Source organism: Lichenostomus cassidix, unplaced genomic scaffold (assembly GCF_008360975.1).
Source record: "Lichenostomus cassidix isolate B80296 unplaced genomic scaffold, HeHo_3.0 HiC_scaffold_47, whole genome shotgun sequence".
Classification (NCBI taxonomy): domain Eukaryota; kingdom Metazoa; phylum Chordata; class Aves; order Passeriformes; family Meliphagidae; genus Lichenostomus; species Lichenostomus cassidix.
This window is the reverse complement of record NW_028147553.1, coordinates 1,140,126-1,161,657: the sequence shown is the minus strand read 5'-3', so window position 1 is coordinate 1,161,657 and position 21,532 is coordinate 1,140,126. Positions and strand designations below refer to the sequence as shown.

The 21,532-nt window shown below is 56.1% G+C and overlaps 2 long non-coding RNA genes across 2 annotated transcripts in view; both read right to left on the bottom strand.

Annotated features, from left to right (window-relative positions):
- Positions 1-454, bottom strand: part of LOC146422087 (uncharacterized) — a 31,222-nt gene extending 30,768 nt beyond the window's left edge. Inside the window, exon 1 of the long non-coding RNA XR_014848373.1 lies at positions 345-454. This is a non-coding gene — a long non-coding RNA (uncharacterized LOC146422087). The remainder of the gene's footprint in view (positions 1-344) is intronic.
- Positions 455-8,358: 7,904 nt separating this feature from the next.
- LOC146422086 (uncharacterized) overlaps positions 8,359-21,532 on the bottom strand; it is a 43,497-nt gene continuing 30,323 nt past the window's right edge. The window contains exons 2-3 of the long non-coding RNA XR_014848371.1: positions 10,464-10,606; positions 8,359-8,444 (exon numbers count right to left, since the gene is read on the bottom strand). This is a non-coding gene — a long non-coding RNA (uncharacterized LOC146422086). The remainder of the gene's footprint in view (positions 8,445-10,463; positions 10,607-21,532) is intronic.

Here is a 21,532-nt window from a genome sequence, read left to right as displayed (position 1 = left end):
GCATTTCAAAGCCCTTGCCTTTGTAGCACCCTTTGTGCTCAGAACTGCAATTCTTTGCAACACCCACGTCTTACACATGTCTTACCGTGTCTTACACATGCCACTCACACCTCACAGGTGTCACAATTACTGCAGTGAGCCTGTAAACACGACCTGTACAACTCTCCCCATGTGCATACAGTATCACTCTTCCTATGTGCACGCAGTATGTCTTTGTAGTTTTGTCTTTCACTCTCTAATCTATGCCTGAGCATGTAGCAAAATTCAAGTGCTCCATGCTTGCTTCTCAGCAATGCATGCCTCCTGCTGTGGCAAGTGCAACACTTTTGAAACGTGACACATACCTTCTCATATCAGCATACTTAGGACAGCCAGAGCTGCACGCTCCCCGAGGACAGATTCTTCTCCATTTCTGCCTTGACACTCAAACCACGTGCCAGCCCATGGAGCTCCACATGGATGTAGTGCCCTTGTCATACAGGCAACCTGGTGAAACACAGAAATACTGTTGCTGCAAGCTGTACATCCCTGCATGTTCCTTGTCACAGAGACACTTCAAGGCACATTCTTTCCTCCAGCTTTTGCAACACTTCTCTACCATCCACAACCCCCTCATTGCCTCCTTCTATGCCCATTCACCTACTTCATCCTTGTCACCAACCCACTCCCAGGCTTTCCTGTTCCATACTCCTCCTACTTCCTGACCCAAAAATCCACGTACCATTCCATTCCAGGGAGGGTTATCACATAGTCATCCTTCGTCTTCACCTAAACACTCATATCCACCTGTATCCACCAGCCTTCCTCAAGACAGCTACTTGGCACTTACTCACTCACGGAGTGACAGTGAGCCAGCCACCTACCTAGCTAGCTACCTAGCTAGCTAGCTAGCTAGCTGATCACATCCAGGGAAAATTATTCCTCATTCCTGTCACCTTCTGTGAGAGGCCAAAGCCTGTGGCTGCACTCCAAGTCGTCCGGGCCTCAGCACGCAGCAGGCCGAGAGGATACGCTTGCGGGAAGCAGGTTTGTACCCACTGCCCCCAGCTCAGGGGGGAACGGGAGGCCTTTGCCTACATGCCGTCATCTCTGCTCGCAGGCCATAAACATCTACCCTCCTTGGCCCACCTGTGCAAACTCTCATCCAGTCCCACATGCTACACACATGCCATATTCATGTCACAGTTACCTTACAGGGTCTTTGAATGCATTCCACACGCTCTGCAGTGCTAGGCCTTTCACGGCAGCACTGCATATAAATGCACAGATCTGCAGCCTGCTGCAAGATGCTGATGCTGCTTTGCCAGGGGGACAAGCCTGGCCATCGGCCCACGACTTCAGGCTATATTAAGCCACCTCAGGATGCCCCCGGGACCTATGGACTGCTCCTATTGCAGTGCCCCTGTTCGTTCCTGTGGCCCTACCTGTCCCTCCTCTCCTCTTTTTCCCTTCCTCTCCGCCCTTGTGTCTTTCAAACCTAAGGCCACGTGCCAGTGACAGGACACAGCGTGTGAGCATCTCCTTTGCACATCCATTCCTTCCCAGGTATTTCTAGAGAACGTCCCAAGTTCCATCAGAAACACTACCTCGACAGCAGAGGGCGCTGTAGGAGTGGATTTCCATCACTTTTGGGCCTGCTGTCCTGCATTTCAAAGCCATTGCCTTCGTAGCACCCTTTCTGCTCAGAACTGCAATTCTTTGCAACACCCACGTCTTACACATGTCTTACCGTGTCTTACTCATGCCACTTACACCTGACAGGTCTCACAATTATTGCACCGAGCCTGTAAACACGACCTGCCCAACTCTCCCTATGTGCATACAGTATCACTCTCCCTATGTGCACACAGTATGTCTTTGTACTTTACTCTTTCACTCTCTAATCTATGCCTGAGCATGTAGCAAAATTCAAGTGCTCCATGCTTGCTTCTCAGGAATCCATGCCTCCTGCTGTGGCAAGTGCAACACTTTTGAAACGTGACACATACCTTCTCATATCAGCATACTTAGGACAGCCAGAGCTGCACGCTCCCCCCGGACAGATTCTTCTCCATTTCTGCCTTGACACTCAAACCACGTGCCAGCCCATGGAGCTCCACATGGATGTAGTGCCCTTGTAATACAGGGAACCTGGTGAAACACAGAAATACTGTTGCTGCAACCTGTACATCCCTGCATGTTCCTTGTCACAGAGACACTTCAAGCCACATTCTTTCCTACAGCTTTTGCAACACTTCTCTACCATCCATAACCCGCTCAGTGCCTCCTTGTATGCCCATTCACCTACTTCATCCTTGTCACCAACCCACTGCCAGGCTTCCCTGTTCCATACTCCTCCTACTTCCTGACCCAAAAATCCACGTACAATTCCATACCAGGGAGGGTTATCACATAGTCATCATTCGTCTTCACCTAAACACTCATATACACCTGTATCCACCAGTCTTCCTCAAGACAGCTACTTGGCACTTACTCACTCACGGACAGACAGTGAGCCAGCCACCTACCTAGCTAGCTAGCTAGCTAGCTAGCTAGCTGATCACATCCAGGGAAAATTATTCCTCAGTCATGTCACCTTCTGTGAGAGGTCCAAGCCTGGAGCTGCACTCCAAATGGTCCAAGCTTCAGCGTGCACCGAGCAAAGAGGATATGCTTGCAGGAAGTAGGTTTGTACCCAATGTCCCCCAGCTCAGGGGGGAACAGGAGGCCTTTGCCTACATGCTGTCATCTGTGCTCCCAGGCCATAAACATCTACCCTCCTTGGCCCACCTGTGCAAATCCCCATCCAGTCCCACATGCCATAACCATACCATTTTCATGTCACAGTTACCTTACAGGGTGTTTCAATGCATTCCACATGCTCTGCAGTGCTAGGCCTTGCACCGCAGCAATGCAAGTATATCCACACATCTGCAGCCTGCTGCAAGATGCTGCCCCTGCTTTGCCAGGGGGACAGGCCTGGCCATCGACCCATGACTTCAGGCTACATTAAGCCACCTCAGGATGGCCCCGGGACCTGTGGATCGCTCACACTGCTTTGTCCATGTTTGTTCCTGTGGCCCTACCTGTCCCTCCCCTCTTCTTTTTCTCTTCCTCTCTGTCCTTGTGTCTTTCAAACCTAAGACCAGATGCCACTGACAGGGCACAACCTGCCAGGGTCTCCTTTGCACATCCATTCCTTCCCAGGTATTTCTAGAGAACGTCCCAAGTTCCATCAGAAACACTACCTCGACAGCAGAGGGCGCTGTAGGAGTGGATTTCCATCACTTTTGGGCCTGCCGTCCTGCATTTCAAAGCCCTTGCCTTCGTAGCACCCTTTCCGCTCAGAACTGCAATTCTTTGCAACATAGACCTCCTAGACATGTCTTACCGTGTCTTACTCATGCCACTTACACCTCACAGGTGTCACAATTATTGCACCCAGCCTGTAAACATGACCGGTGCAACTCTCCCTATGTGCATACAGTATCACTCTCCCTATGTGCACACAGTATCTCTTTGTACTTTTCCCTCTCTCTGTCAAAAGTATGCCTGAACATGTAGCAAAATTCAAGTGTTCCATGCTTGCTTCTCAGGAATCCATGCCTCCTGCTGTGGCAAGTGCAACACTTTTGAAATGTGACACATACCTTCTCATATCAGCATACTTTGGAAAGCCAGAGCTGCATGCTCCCTGAGGACAGATTCTTCTCCATTTCTGCCTTGACACTCAAACCACGTGCCAGCCCATGGAGCTCCACATGCATGTAGTGCCCTTGTAATACAGGGAACCTGGTGAAACACAGAAATACTGTTGCTGCAACCTGTACATCCCTGCATGTTCCTTGTCACAGAGACACTTCAAGCCACATTCTTTCCTACAGCTTTTGCAACACTTCTCTACAATCCATAACCCCCTCAGTGCCTCCTTCTATGCCCATTCACCTACTTCATCCTTGTCACCAACCCACTGCCAGGCTTTCCTGTTCCATACTCCTCCTACTTCCTGACCCAAAAATCCACGTACAATTCCATTCCAGGGAGGGTTATCACGTACTCATCATTCGTCTTCACCTAAACACTCATATACACCTGTATCCACCAGTCTTCCTCAAGACAGCTACTTTGCACTTACTCACTCATGGAGTGACAGTGAGCCAGCCACCTACCTACCTAGCTACCTAGCTAGCTAGCTAGCTAGCTGATCACATTCAGGGAAAACTATTCCTCAGTCATGTCACCTTCTGTGAGAGGTCCAAGCCTGGAGCTGCACTCCAAATGGTCTAAGCTTCAGCGTGCACCGAGCAAAGAGGATATGCTTGCAGGAAGTAGGTTTGTAACCACTGTCCCCCAGCTCAGGGGGGAACAGGAGGCCTTTGCCTACATGCTGTCATCTGGGCTCCCAGGCCATAAACATCTACCCTCCTTGGCCCACCTGTGCAAATCCTCATCCAGCCCCACATGCCATAACCATACCATTTTCATGTCACAGTTACCTTACAGGGTGTTTCAATGCATTCCACATGCTCTGCAGTGCTAGGCCTTGCACCGCAGCAATGCATGTATATCCACACATCTGCAGCCTGCTGCAAGATGCTGCCCCTGCTTTGCCAGGGGGACAAGCCTGGCCATCGACCCATGACTTCAGCCTATATTAACCTACCTCAGGATGGCCCCGGGACCTGTGGACCGCTCACATTGCTTTGTCCATGTTTGTTCCTGTGGCCCTACCTGTCCCTCCTCTCCTCTTTTTCTCTTCCTCTCTGTCCTTGTCTCTTTCAAACCTAAGACCAGTTGCCAGTGACAGGATACAACCTGCCAGGGTCTCCTTTGCACATCCATTCTTTCCCAGGTATTTCTAGAGAACGTCCCAAGTTCCATCAGAAACACTACCTCGACACCAGAGGGCGCTGTAGGAGTGGATTTCCATCACTTTTGGGCCTGCCGTCCTGCATTTCAAAGCCATTGCCTTCGTAGCAGCCTTTCTGCTCATAACTGCAATTCTTTGCAACATCGACCTCCTAGACATGTCTTACCGTGTCTTGCACATGCCACTTACACCTCACAGGTGTCACAATTACTGCACCGAGCCTGTAAACACGACCTGTACACCTCTCCCTATGTGCATACAGTATCACTCTCCCTATGTGCACACAGTATCTCTTTGTACTTTTCTCTTTCACTCTCAAATCTATGCCTCAACATGTACCCAAATTCAAGTGTTCCATGCTTGCTTCTCAGCAATGCATGCCTCCTGCTACAGCAACTGCAACACTTTTGAAACACAACACATACCTTCTCATATCAGCATACTTTGGAAAGCCAGAGCTGCACGCTTCCCCAGGACAGATTCTTCTCCATTTCTGCCTTGACACTCAAACCACGTGCCAGCCCATGGAGCTCCACATGGATGTAGTGCCCTTGTAATACAGGCAACCTGGTGAAACACAGAAATACTGTTACTGCAACCTGTACATCCCTGCCCGTTCCCTGTCACCGAGACAGTTCAAGACACGTTCTTTCCTACAGCTTTTGCAAGCCTCTTCTACAATCCATAACCCCATCCGTGCCTTCTTCTAAGCCCATACACCTACTTCATCCTTCTCACTTACCTGCTCCCAGGCTTTCTTGTTCCATACTCCTCGTACTTCCTGACCGAAACCTCCACGTACAATTCCATTCCAGGGAGGGTTATCACGTACTCATCATTCTTCTTCACCAAAACATTCATATACACCTCTATTCACCAGTCTCCCTTAAGACAGCTACTTTGCTGTGACTGACTGACTGACTGACTGACAGCCAGCCAGCCAGCCAGCCAACCCACCAGCCAACCAACCAGCCAGCCAACCAATCAGCCAACCAGCTAGCTAGCTAGCTAGCCAGCCAGCCAGCCAGCTAGCCACCTAGCTAGCTAGCTAGGTAGGTAGCCAGCCACCTAGCTACCTAGCTAGGTAGGTAGCCAGCCACCTAGCTACCTAGGTAGCTAGGTGACCTAGCTACCTAGCTAGCTAGGTAGCCAGCCACCTAGTTACCTAGGTAGGTAGGTAGGTAGGTAGGTAGGTAGGTAGCCAGCCACCTAGCTACCTAGCTAGCTAGGTAGCCAGCCACCTAGTTACCTAGGTAGGTAGGTAGGTAGGTAGGTAGGTAGGTAGCCAGCCACCTAGCTACCTAGCTAGCTAGGTAGCCAGCCACCTAGTTACCTAGGTAGGTAGGTAGGTAGGTAGGTAGGTAGGTAGCCAGCCACCTAGCTACCTAGCTAGCTAGGTAGCCAGCCACCTAGTTACCTAGGTAGGTAGGTAGGTAGGTAGGTAGGTAGGTAGCCAGCCAGCCAGCCAGCCAGCCAGCCAGCCACCTACCTACCTACCTACCTAGCTAGCTAGCTAATCAAATCCAGGGAAAATCATTCCTCAGTCATCTCACCTTCTGCAAGAGGTCAAAGCCTGCAGCTGCACTCCAAGCTGTTGAAGCCTCAGCATGCAGCAGGTCCAGAGGATACCCTTGCAGGAAGCAGGTTTCTACCCACTGTCCCCCAGCTCAGGGGGGAACAGGAGGCCTTTGCCTACATGCTGTCATCTGTGCTTACAGGCCATAAACATCTACCCTCCCTGGCCCACCTGTGCAAGCCCTCATCCAGCCCCACATGCTACACACATGCCATTTTCATGTCACAGTTACCTTACAGGGTCTTTCAATGCCTTCTACATGCTCTGCAGTGATAGGCCTTTCACTGCAGCATGGCATATATATCCACACAGCTGCAGCCTGCTGCAAGATGCTGACCCTGCTTTGCTAGGGGGACAGGCCTGGCCATCGGCCCATGACTTCGGGCTATATCAACCTACCTCAGGATGCTCCTGGGACCCATGGACCGCTCACATTGCTTTGTGCTTGTGCCTTATACCTACTAACAAATGACAGTGAGAGGACACACTGTCTGAGCATCTCCTTTGCATATTCATTCGTGCACTGCTATTTCTACAGAATGTCACACATTCCATTAAAACAACTATCTACACACAGGAGGACACTGTAGGAGTGGACTTAGTTGCAGCCTGCCGTGTTGCATTTCAAAGCCATTTCCATCATAGCAGTCTTTCTGTTCAGAACTCCAATTCTTTCCAACACCTACCTCCCATGTCGTACCCATGGCACTTAAAAATCACAGGTGTCATCTCACAAGTGCAGCACCCAGCCTGTCAACACACCTCGCACAATTCTCTAGATGCGCACAGAGGATCTCTTTGCACTTCTCACTTTCACTCTCAAATCTCTGCCTCAGCACGTACAATACCTCAACCCCTCCACTTTTGCTTCTCAGCAATGCATGCCTCCTACTATGGCAACTGCAACACTTCTGAAACACAACACATACCTTCCCATATCCACATCTGTAGGACAGCCACAGCTGCATGCTCCAAGAGGACACATTCTTCTCCATTTCTGTCTTCACCGTCACACCCAGTGCCAGCACATGTAGCTCCACACGGACGCAGCAGCATTGCGACACAGGCAGCCCTGTGAAACACACAAATCCCATCACTGACACCGTCCATCCCTGCCCATCCCTGTCAGCGAGACATTTAAGGCCGCCGTCTTTCCTACAGCTTTTCCAACACAGTGATACAATCATGAATCCCCTCATTGCCCCCTTCTGTATCATTTCACATACTTCATCTTTCTCACTAAGCCACTCCGTGGGTCTCTTGTGACATACTCACAATATGTAGTGGCCCAAACATCCACATAGCATCCCATTTCAGGGATAATTGTCGCACACTCCTTGTCCTTGCCCAGCAAACATCCATACATCACTCCATCCACAAGGCTCCCTGCACACAGCCGCTTTGCAGGGACAATGGGCCCTCTCATGACACGCATGGCAAATTATTCCTAGGTCATCTCACCTTCTGGGACAGGTGTGTATGCACTAAGACCTAAGCCAGCAGCTGCACAGCAAATCCACTAGGCCTCAGTATGCAGCGGGCGAGGAGGATACGCCCGCAGGAACCGGGTTTGTACACACCGTCCCGCAGCTCAGGGCGGAACGGGAGGCCTCGGGGTACGTGCGGTAAGCTGCGGTCTCACGCAATACACAAGCATCCTCTTTGGCCCACCCGTGCAAAGCCTCACCCAGCTGCACATGAACTAACCGTGCCATTTTCACGTCACAGGCACCTTACAGGCTGTTTCTACTCATTAGGGGCCCTGCACAGTGCTAGGCCACATACCACAGCAGTGCATATAAAGCAAGAGATGTGGAGCCTGCTGCAACTCACCGACCCCACTCGCCCAGGGGGACAGGCCTGGCCACACTGCCGTCACTTCAGGGTCCATGAATTGATGTCACGATGCTGCGGTGACTCACTGAGTGCCGATAAAGCTTTGTTCCTGTCCCTGGCTGTGCGGCCATCTGTTGTTCCACCGCTCCTTTTCTCTCCTCTTTTGCTCCTTGTGTCTCATACCTATGAGAAATCAAAGGGAGAGGACACACAGTCTGAAGGTGTCCTTTGCCCCTCATTTCATTCTGACCCTTGTCATTTTCATGACCAGCAGTATGGAAACACAACAGGCTACCTGATGAGTGCACTCATCTCACATCCAGCCTGATACCTTGCATTTCAAAGCCATTTCCTTCGTAAGACTTTGTCCGCACAGAACTGCATTCCCTTCAGGCACCTGCCTCCGATCTCTTAGACATGTCACTTGCAACTCACAGGTGTCACAATGTTTGCATCCAGCTCATACATGCACCCTGCATAGTTTTCTGTATGCACACTGAATATCTCTTGGCACCTCTCTATTTCACTTCCAAACCTCTGCCCCTAGATGTATGAGAACTCAGGTGCTCTGTGTTTGTTTCTCACCAATACATACCTTCTGCTATGCATACTATGACACTCTTTAAATACCAAACATACCTTCCCATATCCACCTCAGAGGACATCCCGATGTGAAGGCTCCAGCAGGGCACTTTCTTCTAAATGTCTGCCTTCACAATCCCACATGTGCCAGCACACGTTGCTCCATATGGATGCATTACCCTTGCAATGCAGGCAGCCCTGTGAAAGACACAAATACCGTCACTGACCCTGTACATCCCTTTCCATACCTGTCAGCAAGACATTTCAAGCTGCCTTCTTTCCTAAAGTTTTTCCAACACTCTTATACAATCAGGAACCCCCTCATTGGCCCCTTCTCTGTCATTTGACAGACCTGATCTTTCTCACTAAGCCACTCACGGTCTTTTTTGCTATGTAATCATAGTATGTACTGACCTGAACACCCACATACCATTCCATTTCAGGGATTGTTGTCACACATTCATCATCCTTCCTCACTCCATCATTCCTCTAGATCTCCATCCACAGGCCTCCCTCAAGACAGATACTTTGCACTGACAGTCAGCCACCTTCTTATATTCACGGAGAATTACTTCTCAGCCATCTCACCGTCTGGGACAGGCGTGTATGCAATAATGGCAAAGCCTGCAAACGCCCTCTGAATTGAATGGTCCAAGCCTCAGCATGCAGTGGGCGAACACTAAACGCTCGCAGGATCCCGGCTCGTACATGCTGGCAGGAACTAGGTTTGTACGTACTCTCCCTCACCTCAGGGGGAAGCAGGAGGCCTTCGGGTACCTGCCGTAAGCTCCGCTCACGTGCCACAAACATCTATCCTCTTTGCCTCAGCTGTGGGAAGCCTCACCCACCCTTACATGACATAAGCTTGCCATTTCCTATGTCACAGGCACCTTACAGGCTGTTTCCATGCATTCCAAACTCTCCGCAGTGCTAGGCCACGTACCACAGCAGTGCATATCGAGCAACAGATGCTGAGCCTGCCGCCACACACTGAGCCCACTTTCCCAGGGGGACAACTCCGGCCACCGTCCCGTGGCTACGGGGTCTATTACCTGACGTCACGGTGCCCTCAGGACCCACGCAGTGCCGCCGTAGCTCCGTGAGCCTTTCTGTGCACGCACGTCTTCTCTTTTCCACTCTCTCTTTTTTTTTCCTTTCCTGGCATCTTTTCATCTCTCCTCACGTCTCATACCTAGAAAGAAATCCAAGTGAGAGGACATACTGTGCGAGGGTATCCTCTGCACGTTTTCACTTTCATCACGACCCCTGTGTGAACACTTCAGGCCACTGTAGGAGTGCAGTCACCCCACTTCCAGCCCGCTACCTTGCATTTCAAGGCCATCACCTTTGTAGCACTTCTTCCGCACAGAACTGCCACGCTTTCCAGTACCTTCCTCCCACGTCTCGCACACGTCACTTATCACTCACAGGTGCCACAGTTACTGCACCAAGCTTGTAAACACGCTGTGCACAAGGATGTGTATGCACACACATATGTCTTGGCACTTATCCATCTCACTACCTAAACAGGCATGAAAGCAAAAATGCTCCACGTCCGCTTCTCAGCAACACATACCGTGCAGTACGGCAACTCTGACACGTTTTAAACACGACACATACCTTCCCTTATCCACGTACAGAGGACAGCCAGAGGTGAAGGCTCCAGCAGGACACTTTCTTCTCCACGTCCGCCTTGACAATCACACCCAGTGCCAGCAGATGTAGCTCCACACGGATGCAGTACCCTCGCAATGAAGGCAGCCCTGTGAAACACACGAATACAGTCACCGAAACATCCACATGAAATACACATCACATTCCACTCCAGGGATTTCTGTCATAGACTCATAAATCTTTCTCAACCAAACATCCATATACAACTCCATCCAAAAGGCTCCCTGCACACAGCTGCTTTGCACATTACAAGCATGAAAAATTATTCCTAGCTCATCTCACCTTGTGGGACAGCCGTGTATGTATGCACTTAAAGCCAGCAGCTCCACTTAAAATCTTCTTTTCCTCTCTTCTCTTCTCTCTCTCTCTCCTTCTGTCTCTCGTACCTACTGACAGGTGACAGTGACAGGACCCACCGCCTGAGTATGTCTTCTCCACATCATTTCCCTCACAGGCATTTATACAAAACCTTATAAGCTCCTTCATAAACAGTACCTGCGCACAACGGGACGCCGTAGGAGCGGACTCACCTCCCTTCCAGGCTGCCGTGTTGCATTTTTAAGGCATTCCCCTCGGAGAACTTTGTGATGTTCAAAGAAACCTGTCTAGAAGACAGACAGTAAAAAACTTAGCTGTCTGCTACATCTGCATACCATTACCAGGCACTTGAACAGCAAGGAAGTGGCCAAACCAGGAAACAATGACTTCATTCTTACCCCTGTGTGCCTACTTACCATCTTTGACAAGTACAAACATTCCCTTAGCCCCCGCAGTCACGTACAGATCTGATGGTTTTTACTTGCCTTGGTTTTCCACCTTCATTTCAATGCTTTGCTCCTCACGAACAGCTCGTGCCACCTTCTATTTTTCGGTTCCATGTGCTTTTGGTTTGTTTGCTCAATGTCTTTTCACTTTCCTCTGCCATGCTGCCTTCAAATTAATTGTAATTTTTTTTTTTTAAAGGGAGCATGCCACCTTGGCTGCATCTCTGTTCCCTAGCATCCGTGCTTTTTCCTTTTTTTCCTGTCTTTTTTTTTTTCCATAACAAAATTATATATATTTCTACATATAATATATATTAAAAATAAAATGTATATATACTACGCAAGACATCAGACATGTAGTAACATATACAAAATATCGGAAATCCGTAACATACTATATATATTATATACATTATATATATAACATAATATACAACATATATTGTAAATATTTCATATATATCACATATGATATAGCCAATACAGATAATATATATTACCTACTACACATTTTACATATAAATATGATATGTATAATATCTATATTTCATATATCCACATGAAATGCATAAAATTTATTGAATATACATACATCACATATATTACTATACTCAGCTGCTGCTTACCGGGTTGCTGCTCATCAGGCAACCGTCTGCAGGTGTTTCTGGGGGTGGTGATGCTCATCAGGTAACCATCTCCAGGTGTTTCTGGGGGTGGTGATGCTCATCAGCCGAACAGCTCGTACATCTGTGCGGAAGTCCAAAAGCCGTACATAGTGTTCCAAAAACTGCATTTTTCTGAAAGGACCGACTATTCCATCTTAAGGTCCTGGTAAACACACCGAAAGCACCAGAGCCCACACAACAGGGCTACGCACTCTCCCGTCCCGGCAGCAGCCGCTCCACCTGCACAGCGTCCCGGCTCAGCCTCCACCCGAGCGCCCCGAACAGCGGCACCAGCCACGCCTCGTGGTGGCCGGCCGCTGCAGGTCCTCTACTCCCTGCCCGTTCCATCGTCCCCGACGTTCCTGTATGTGTGTGCCACTCAGTGTGGAGCACGTGCTGTTTTCCAGTATCTCCTTCTTACCTGCCTAGGCGCCGCGCTGGCCGGACAGCCCCCACAGCCCGCAGTCAGTCCGTGCCGCAGACACCCGAGCAGCCGGGCCGCGAGCGCGCAGGACCCGGTGCGGGGACGCGGCCGCCGCCGTCGGTGCCCCCCCCGTCCCGTTCCCGGCGCGGGGACGCTGCCGCCGCCGCTCGCGCCCCCCCCTTCCCGGCGCCGGGACGCGGCCGCGGCCGGCGTGGCCCCCCCTCCCCAGATTCCCGGCACGGGGATGCAGCTCAGGCTGGCCGTCCCCATTTCCTTTGCGCCGCAAACAAACTACTGCTGCCGCCGCCGGCACATCCACCTCCCCTCCCCGGAGACGCAGCACTGGCGGGCGGGTCCCCCACCACTGTCTATCGGCGGCGGCGAGTGCTGCTGCCGCCGCCGCCGCCGCCCCCCCCCCCTCGGCGGCAGGCCCCGCCGCTCCCCCGGCGACTCAGGAAACCTGTACCGCTCTGCGCGCAACAGACCCCCCAGCCTCCACCGGCCTCTCGACCGGGGTCGCCGCCGGCTTCACCTGCAGTCCGCCGGCGCTCCGCCGTCGCCGCCGCCGCCCACGCCGCCGCCCCCGCCGCTCCACCGGCGCCGCTCCGCCACCTCTCCCGCAGCTCCGCCGCAGCCGGCACTCAGCCGCGGAGCGCCGTCGCCGCTCAGCCGCCGCCGGCAGTCCACCGCCGCTGCCCCGCCGCCGCCGCTCGGCCGCCGCCGGCGCTCCGCGGCCGGTTCTCCGCCGCTCGTCCGCTCCCGCCGCCGCCGCCGCCGCCCGGCGGAGCGTCGGCGGCTGGGCCGCCGCCGGCGCTCCGCGGCGTTCTCCGCCCGCTCCTCCGCTCCCGCCGCCGCCGCCGCCCGGCCCCGGAGCGTCGGCGGCGCTGGGCCGCCGCCGGCGCTCCGCGGCGTGCTCCGTCGCTCCTCGGCCCCTCCGCTCCCGCCGCCGCCCGGCCGCCGCCCGCGCTCAGCTTCCGCTGCCTCACCGTAGCCGCCGCCGCTCCGCCGCTCCTCGTCCGCCGCTGGTGCTCCCGGGGGTCTCGCGGGCGGCGCAGGGGGGCCCCTCTTGAGGGGCTCGGAGCCGAGGGGCGGGGAGCGGCGGGCCGGGGCGGAGAGGGGCGGGCCGGGGCGGGGCTTGGCGGCCAGGGGCGGGCCGGGGCGCCGAGGGGCGTGGCCGCCGTTCGGCCGACGGCGCCGGTGCGTATCCCTGAACGCAGGGATCTCGGCAGCTCCCCCCGCCCCGGCCGCGCCTCCGCTCTTTCCCGCAAGCCCGCAAGGCTCGCGAGCCGCCGCGGCGGCACTCTCGGGGTGCCCATTTCGTTCAGGCAGCCAGGTACGTTCCTAAACCCCCTGAGAATACCCCGCGGCCGCCCTTTTCGAACGCGTCACAACTGCGCATGCTCGAGCCAGCCGACGCCATTTTGGCCGTCGTCCGTACCGCGCATGCTCGAGCAAAGCGGGCGCCATTTTGGTTCTCGTCCGTACCGCGCATGCTCGAGCGATGCCGACGCCATTTTGGTAGTCCACGGTACCGCGCATGCTCGAGCGATGCCGACGCCATTTTGGTAGTCCACGGTACCGCGCATGCTCGAGTGATGCCGACGCCATTTTGGTAGTCCACCGTACCGCGCATGCTCGAGCGATGCCGACGCCATTTTGGTAGTCCACGGCATCGCGCATGCTCGGTACAGCGCGGGTGAGGGTGGGGGTGTAGGGTAAAGGGATCGGGTGCAGGGATCAGGGGTTATAGGGTACTGTAAAAGGCTTATAGCGAGGGTGAGGAAGAGGGTGGGGTGAGGGAGCAGGGACAAGGGATCAGGTGTAGGGATCAGGAGTCATCATTACAGTGAGGATGAGGATGAGGGTCACCATGAGGGTGAGGGAACAGGGCCAAGGGGTCAGGTGCAGGGGATCAGGTTTTAGGGCTACAGTGAGGGTATAGATGAGGGTAACATGACACTACAGTGCCAAGGGATCAGGTGCAAGGGATCAGGGTTAGGGTTACGATTAGGGGGTGCGTTCAGGGGGCGTGGTCTAGGGTTCGGGTTGCAAAGGGGCCCAGGTGCAGTGAATAGGGGGCGAGGTCAGGAGGGGGTGTGTGGAGGGTTAGGGTTGTTACAGTATTAATAGTGATTGCAGTGCTTAGGATTAGGGGTAATTAGCATCACGAGGTCATTAGTGTTATTCAGATGCTTGGCATCATTAATGTTATTGGCATGTATAGAATTGTTAGGCTATGCAGAGTAATCAGGATCATGTAGGTAGTGGGTGTAAGAAAGGTAGTTAGCATGATTAAGCTGTTTACTGTAATTAGGGTACTGAGCATAAGTAGGGGTTGTTAGCATAAATAAGATTATTAGCATAATTAGGGGAGTTGTTAACATAATTAGGGGTTGTTAGCATAATGGAGATGATTAGCATAATTAGGGGTTGTTAGGATAATTACCATATTTAGGGTAATCAGCATTGTCAGGGTACTTAGCATAATGCATACCATACCATTGGAATAATGAGAGACATCATTAGCATAACTGGGATAATTACAATCATTACCATTGTAAGGATGATTTAATTATGCATGAGTGTGATTACCATACTGAGAGTTAATTAGCATAATTCCTGTAATTTGCATAGCTACAGTAACTAGCTTCCGTAGTATCGTTACAGCAACTAGTACATGTACTGTAGTTGCCATTGCCATTGCCATTGCCCCTGTCCTTGCAGCTCCCTATGATCTTCATCCCCTATACAATTAAGACACTTCGCAGCAGGAGGGCAAGGACCTTCATCAGCATAATGAATGAAGATACCCACCCCTGTGATGACCAGGACCATGTCAACAGCAATCAGCAGTACTAGAAGAGAATGAAATGACCCTGATCATAATGACCACAACTGTGGTCATTATTATGCTGCATAAGGTAAGAACAACAATGACTATACATATACATAGCAGAACAGACACAACCCATACACTCAGGAGAACCACCACCACCACATTCAGGATAACTAACCCCAACCCTTTTCCCTGACCCTAACCATAACCAGATCCCAACCCCAATCCTGGCCCCGACCCCAATCCCAGCCATTACCCTAATCCCAGCCCTAACCCCAATCCCAGCCCCAACCCTAATCGTGGCCCCAACCCCAATCCTGGCCCCAACCCCAGTCCTGCCCCCAACCGTAGTCCTGGCCATAACCCTAACCCCGGCCGTAACCCTAGTGAATCGGAACCCTAGTCCCGGCCGTAACCCTAGTGAATCGGAACCCTAGTCCCGGCCGTAACCCTAGGGAATCGGAACTCTAGTCCCGGCCGTAACCCTAAGGAATCCTAACCCCAGTCCCGGCCGTAACCCTAAGGAATCCTAACCCTAACCCCGGCCGTAACCCTAATGCCGACCGCAACCCCAACCCCGGCCGTAACCCTAAGGAATCCCAACCCTAGTCCCGGCCGTAACCCTAAGGAATCCTAACCCTAGTCCCGGCCGTAACCCTAAGGAATCCTAACCCTAGTCCCGGCCGTAACCCTAGGGAATCCTAACCCTAGTCCCGGCCGTAACCCTAGGGAATCCTAACCCTAATCCCGGCCCAACTGTAATCCCGACCAAAACCCTAACCCTGGCTGTAACCCTAGCCGCGACCCTGACCTTAAGCAGGCCCCAACCCTGACCCCGATCCCAGCCAGACCCCAACCTTGACTCTAAGCAGGCCCCAACCCCGACCCTGATGCCAAGCAGACCCCGACCCCGACCCTAAGCAGGCCCCAACCCCGACCCTGATGCCAAGCAGACCCCGACCCCGACCCTAAGCAGGCCCCAACCCAGACCCTGATGCCAAGCAGACCCCGACCCCGACCCTAAGAAGGCCCCAACCCCGACCCTGATGCCAAGCAGACCCCGACCCCGACCCTAAGAAGGCCCCAACCCTGACCCCGATCCCAGCCAGACCCCGACCTTCACCCTGAGAAGGCCCCAGCCCTGACCCTGATCCCAACCAGACCCCAACCTGGACTCCAAGCAGGCCCCAACCGTGAGCCTGACCTCAAGCAGATCCCCACCTTGACCCGAAGCAGGCCCCAACCCCGACCCCGATCCCAGCCAGACCCCGACCTTGGCCCTAAGCAGGCCCCAACCCCGACCCCGATCCCAACCAGACCCCGACCGTGGCCCTGAGCAGGCTGCAACCCCGACCCTGATGCCGACCAGACCCCGACCGTGACCCTGAGCAGGCCCCAACCGTGAGCCTGACCTCAACCACACCCCAACCGTGACCCTAAGCAGGCCCCAACCCCGACTCTGACCTCAACCACACCCCGACCCTGACCCTAAGCAGGCCCCAACCCCGACTCTGACCTCCACCAGACCCCGGCCCCGACCCTAAGCAAGCCCCAGCCGTGAGCCTGACCTCCACCAGACCCCGGCCCCGACCCTAAGCAGGCCCCAACCGGGAGCCTGACCTCCACCAGACCCCGGGCCCGACCCTAAGCAGGCCCCAGCCGTGAGCCTGACCTCCACCAGACCCGGGCCCTGACCCTAAGCAGGCCCCAGCCGTGACCCTGACCTCCACCAGACCCCGGCCGTGACCCTAAGCAGGCCCCAACCGTGAGCCTGACCTCAACCAGACCCCAATCTTGACTCTAAGAAGGCCCCAACCCCGACCCCGATGCCGACCAGACCCCGACCGTTACCCTGAGCAGGCCCCAACCCCGACCCTGATCCAAACCAGACCCTGACCGTGGCCCTGAGCAGGCCCCAACCCCGACCCTGATGCCGACCAGACCCCGACCGTGGCCCTGAGCAGGCCCCAACCCCGACCCTGATGCCGACCAGACCCTGACCGTGACCCTAAGAAGGCCCCAACCCCAACCCTGATCCAAACCAGACCCTGACCGTGGCCCTGAGCAGGCCCCAACCCCGACCCTGATGCCGACCAGACCCCGACCGTGGCCCTGAGCAGGCCCCAATCCCGACCCTGATGCCGACCAGACCCCGACCCCGACCGTAAGAAGGCCCCAACCCTGACCCTGATCCCAACCAGACCCCGGCCCCGACCCTAAGCATGCCCCAGCTGTGAGCCTGACCTCCACCAGACCCCGACCGTGACCCTAAGCAGGCCCCAACCCCGACTCTGACCTCCACCAGACCCCGACCGTGACCCTAAGCAGGCCCCAACCCCGACTCTGACCTCAACCACACCCCGACCGTGACCCTAAGCAGGCCCCAACCCCGACTCTGACCTCCACCAGACCCCGACCGTGACCCTAAGCAGGCCCCAACCCCGACTCTGACCTCAACCACACCCCGACCGTGACCCTAAGCAGGCCCCAACCCCGACCCTGATGCCGACCAGACCCCGACCGTGACCCTGAGCAGGCCCCAACCCCGACCCTGATGCCGACCAGACCCCGATGTTGACCCTAAGCAGGCCCCAACCCCAACCCTGATGCCGACCAGACCCCGACCCCGACCCTAAGAAGGCCCCAACCCCGACCCTGATGCCGACCAGACCCCGGCCCCGACCCTAAGAAGGCCCCAATCCTGACCCAGATCCCAACCAGACCCCGAGCCTGACCCTAACCCTCATCCTAACCACACCCTGACCCTGTCCCTGACCCTAACCATAACCAGATCCCGAGCCTAATCCCAGCCCTGACCCCAATCCCAGCCACTACCCTAATCCTGGCCCTAACCCTAACCCTGGCCCCGACCCCAATCCTGGCCCCAACCCCAATCCTGCCCCCAACCATAGTCTTGCCCCCAACCATAGTCCCGGCCATAACCCTAATGCCGACCGTAACCCCAGTCCCGGCCGTAACCCTAAGGAATCGCAACCCTAGTCCCGGCCGTAACCCTAAGGAATCCTAACCCTAGTCCCGGCCGTAACCCTAAGGAATCTTAACCCTAATGCCGGCCGTAACCCTAATCGTCGCCGTAACCCTAATCGTGGCCGTAACCCTAATCCCAGCCGTAACCCTAGCCACGACCCTGACCCTAAGCAGGCCCTAACCCTATCCCTGATCTCAACCAGACCCCGACCCTGGCCACAAGCAGGCCCCAATCGCAACCCCGATCCCAACTACAACCTGACCTCGCCCACAAGCAGGCCCCAACCCTGACCCCGATCCCAACCAGACGCCAACATTGACCCTAAGAAGGCCTGAACCCCGACCCCGATCCCAACCAGACCCCGACCCCGACCCCGAGAAGGCCCCAACCCCGACCCCGATCCCAGCCAGACCCCAACCTTCACCCTAAGCAGGCCCCAACCCCGACCCCAATCCCAGCCAGACCCCGACCGTGACCCTGAGCAGGCCCCAACCGCGACCCTGATGACCACCAGACCCCGACCGTGACCCTCAGCAGGCCCCGACCCCGACCTTGATCCCAACCAGACCCCAACCTTGACCCTAAGAAGGCCCCAACCCTGACCCTGATCCCAGCCAGACCCCGACCTTGACCCTAAGCAGGCCCCAACCGTGAGCCTGACCTCAACCAGACCCCGACCTTGAGCCTAAGAACGCCCCAACCCCGGCCCTGATCCCAACCAGACCCTGACCGTGACCCTAAGCAGACCCTGACCCCAACCCTGATCCCAACCAGACCCCAACCTTGAGTATAAGCAGGCCCCAACCCTGACCCTGATCCCAAACAGACCCCGACCGTGACCCTAAGCAGGCCCCAACCGTGAGCCTGACCTCAACCAGACCCCGACCATGACCCTAAGCAGGCGCCAACCCCGAGTCTGACCTCAAACACACCCCGACCATGACCCTGAGCAGGCCCCAACCCCAACCCTGATGCCGACCAGACCCCGACCGTGACCCTGAGCAGGCCCCAACCCCGACCCTGATGCCGACCAGACCCCAATCTTGACCCTAAGAAGGCCTCAAGCCTGACCCTGATCCGAAGCAGACCCCAACCCCGACCCTAAGAAGGCCCCAACCCCGACCCTGATGCCAACCAGACCCCGACCGTGACCCTAAGCAGGCCCCAACCCCGACCCCGAAGCCAACCAGACCCCGACCGTGACCCTGAGCAGGCCCCAACCCCGACCCTGATGCCGACCAGACCCCAATCTTGACCCTAAGAAGGCCTCAAGCCTGACCCTGATCCGAAGCAGACCCCAACCCCGACCCTAAGAAGGCCCCAACCCCGACCCTGATGCCAACCAGACCCCGACCGTGACCCTAAGCAGGCCCCAACCCCGACCCCGAAGCCAACCAGACCCCGACCGTGACCCTGAGCAGGCCCCAACCCCGACCCTGATGCCGACCAGACCCCAATCTTGACCCTAAGAAGGCCTCAAGCCTGACCCTGATCCGAAGCAGACCCCAACCCCGACCCTAAGGGGGCCCCAACCCTGACCCCGATCCCAACGAGACCCCGACCCGGACCCTAAGCAGGCCCCAGCCCTATCCCTGATCTCAACCAGACCCCAACCCTGGCCCCAAGCAGGCCCCAACCCCGACCCCCATCCCAACTAGACCCCGACCTCGCCCACAAGCAGGCCCCAACCCCGACCCCGATCCCAACCATACCCCAACCCGGACCCTAAGCAGGCCCCACCCCTATCCCTGATCTCAACCAGACCCCGACCCTGGCCACAAGCAGGCCCCAACCCCGACCCTGATGCCAACCAGGCCCCGACCGTGACCCTGAGCAGGCCCCAACCCCGACCCTGATGCAGACCAGACCCCGACCGTGACCCTGAGCAGGCCCCAACCCCGACCCTGATGCCGACCAGAACCCGACCAGGACCCTGAGCAGGCCCCAACCCCGACCCTGATGCCGACCAGACCCCGATCGTGACCCTAAGCAGGCCCCAACCCTGACCCTGACCTCAACCACACCCCGACCGTGACCCTAAGCAGGCCCCAACCCCGACTCTGACCTCAACCACACCCCGACCGTGACCCTAGGCAGGCCCCAACCCCGACTCTGACCTCAACCACACCCCGACCGTGACCCTGAGCAGCCCCCAACCCCGACTCTGACCTCAACCAGACCCCGACCGTGACCCTGAGCAGGCCCCAACCCCGACCCTGATGCCGACCAGACCCCGACCATGACCCTGAGCAGGCCCCAACCCCGACCCTGATGCCGACCAGACCCCGACCGTGACCCGTAGAAGGCCCCAACCATGAGCCTGACCTCAACCAGACCCCAACCATGACCCTAAGCAGGCCCCAACCCTGACCCTGACCTCAACTAGACGCTGACCCCCACCCAGACCCTAACCATAGGCACACCCCAACCCTGACCCCCATCATAACCAGACCCCGACCGTGACCCTCATCCTAACCACACCCTGACCCCGTCCCTGACCCTAACCTTAACCAGATCCCAAGCCTAATCCCAGCCATTACCCTAATCCTGGCCCCAACCCCAATCCTGCCCCCAACCATAGTCCTGGCCGTAACCCTAATCCCCGCTGTAACCCTAATCCCCGCTGTAACCCTAATCCCCGCCGTAACCCTAATCCCCGCCGCAACCCTAATCCCCGCCGCAACCCTAATCCCAGCCCCAACCCTAATCCTCGCAGTAACCCAAATCCCGGCCTCAACCCTAATCCCAGCCCCAACCCTAATCCCAGCCCCAACCCTAATCCTCGCCGTAACCCTAATCCCCGCTGTAACCCTAATGTTCTCCCTAGCCCTAATACTGGCCGCTGCGGCTCCGGGTGCCGCTGCGTTGCCCCCGCCACCACCCCGCGGTTCTGGGCGCCGGGGCCGCCCTGCCCCCAGCTTCCTGACGCGGTCCCAGCCGCTGCCGCCCCCCCCGTCCCCCACGTCCCTGGCGCGGCAGCTCTAGGTGCCCCGGTCCCCAGCTTCTCCGGGCGCCGCGGTGCCCCCCCCATTCCTCGCGGCGGCTTCGGCCGCCCCCGGCGACCCCCTCGCCACCGGCGCGGCTCGTGGGGCCGCCGCGCCCCCACCATTCCCCGTCGGGGCTACCGCGTCCACCGTGCCTCCCGCCTCCCCCCCCCCTTCCCCGCACCTGACCTGGGTCGCCGCCGCTCCGCTCCGGCAGCCCTGCAGTTGCTACCGTACAGCGCGAGTGCAGTAGAAGCCCGCAAAGCCCGGAAAAGGGGTTGAACGCATGTCGGGGGCTCCCGAGGGGAGCAAATCGATGCGGGAGCATCAGCGACAGTGTCCGCGGTGCCCCT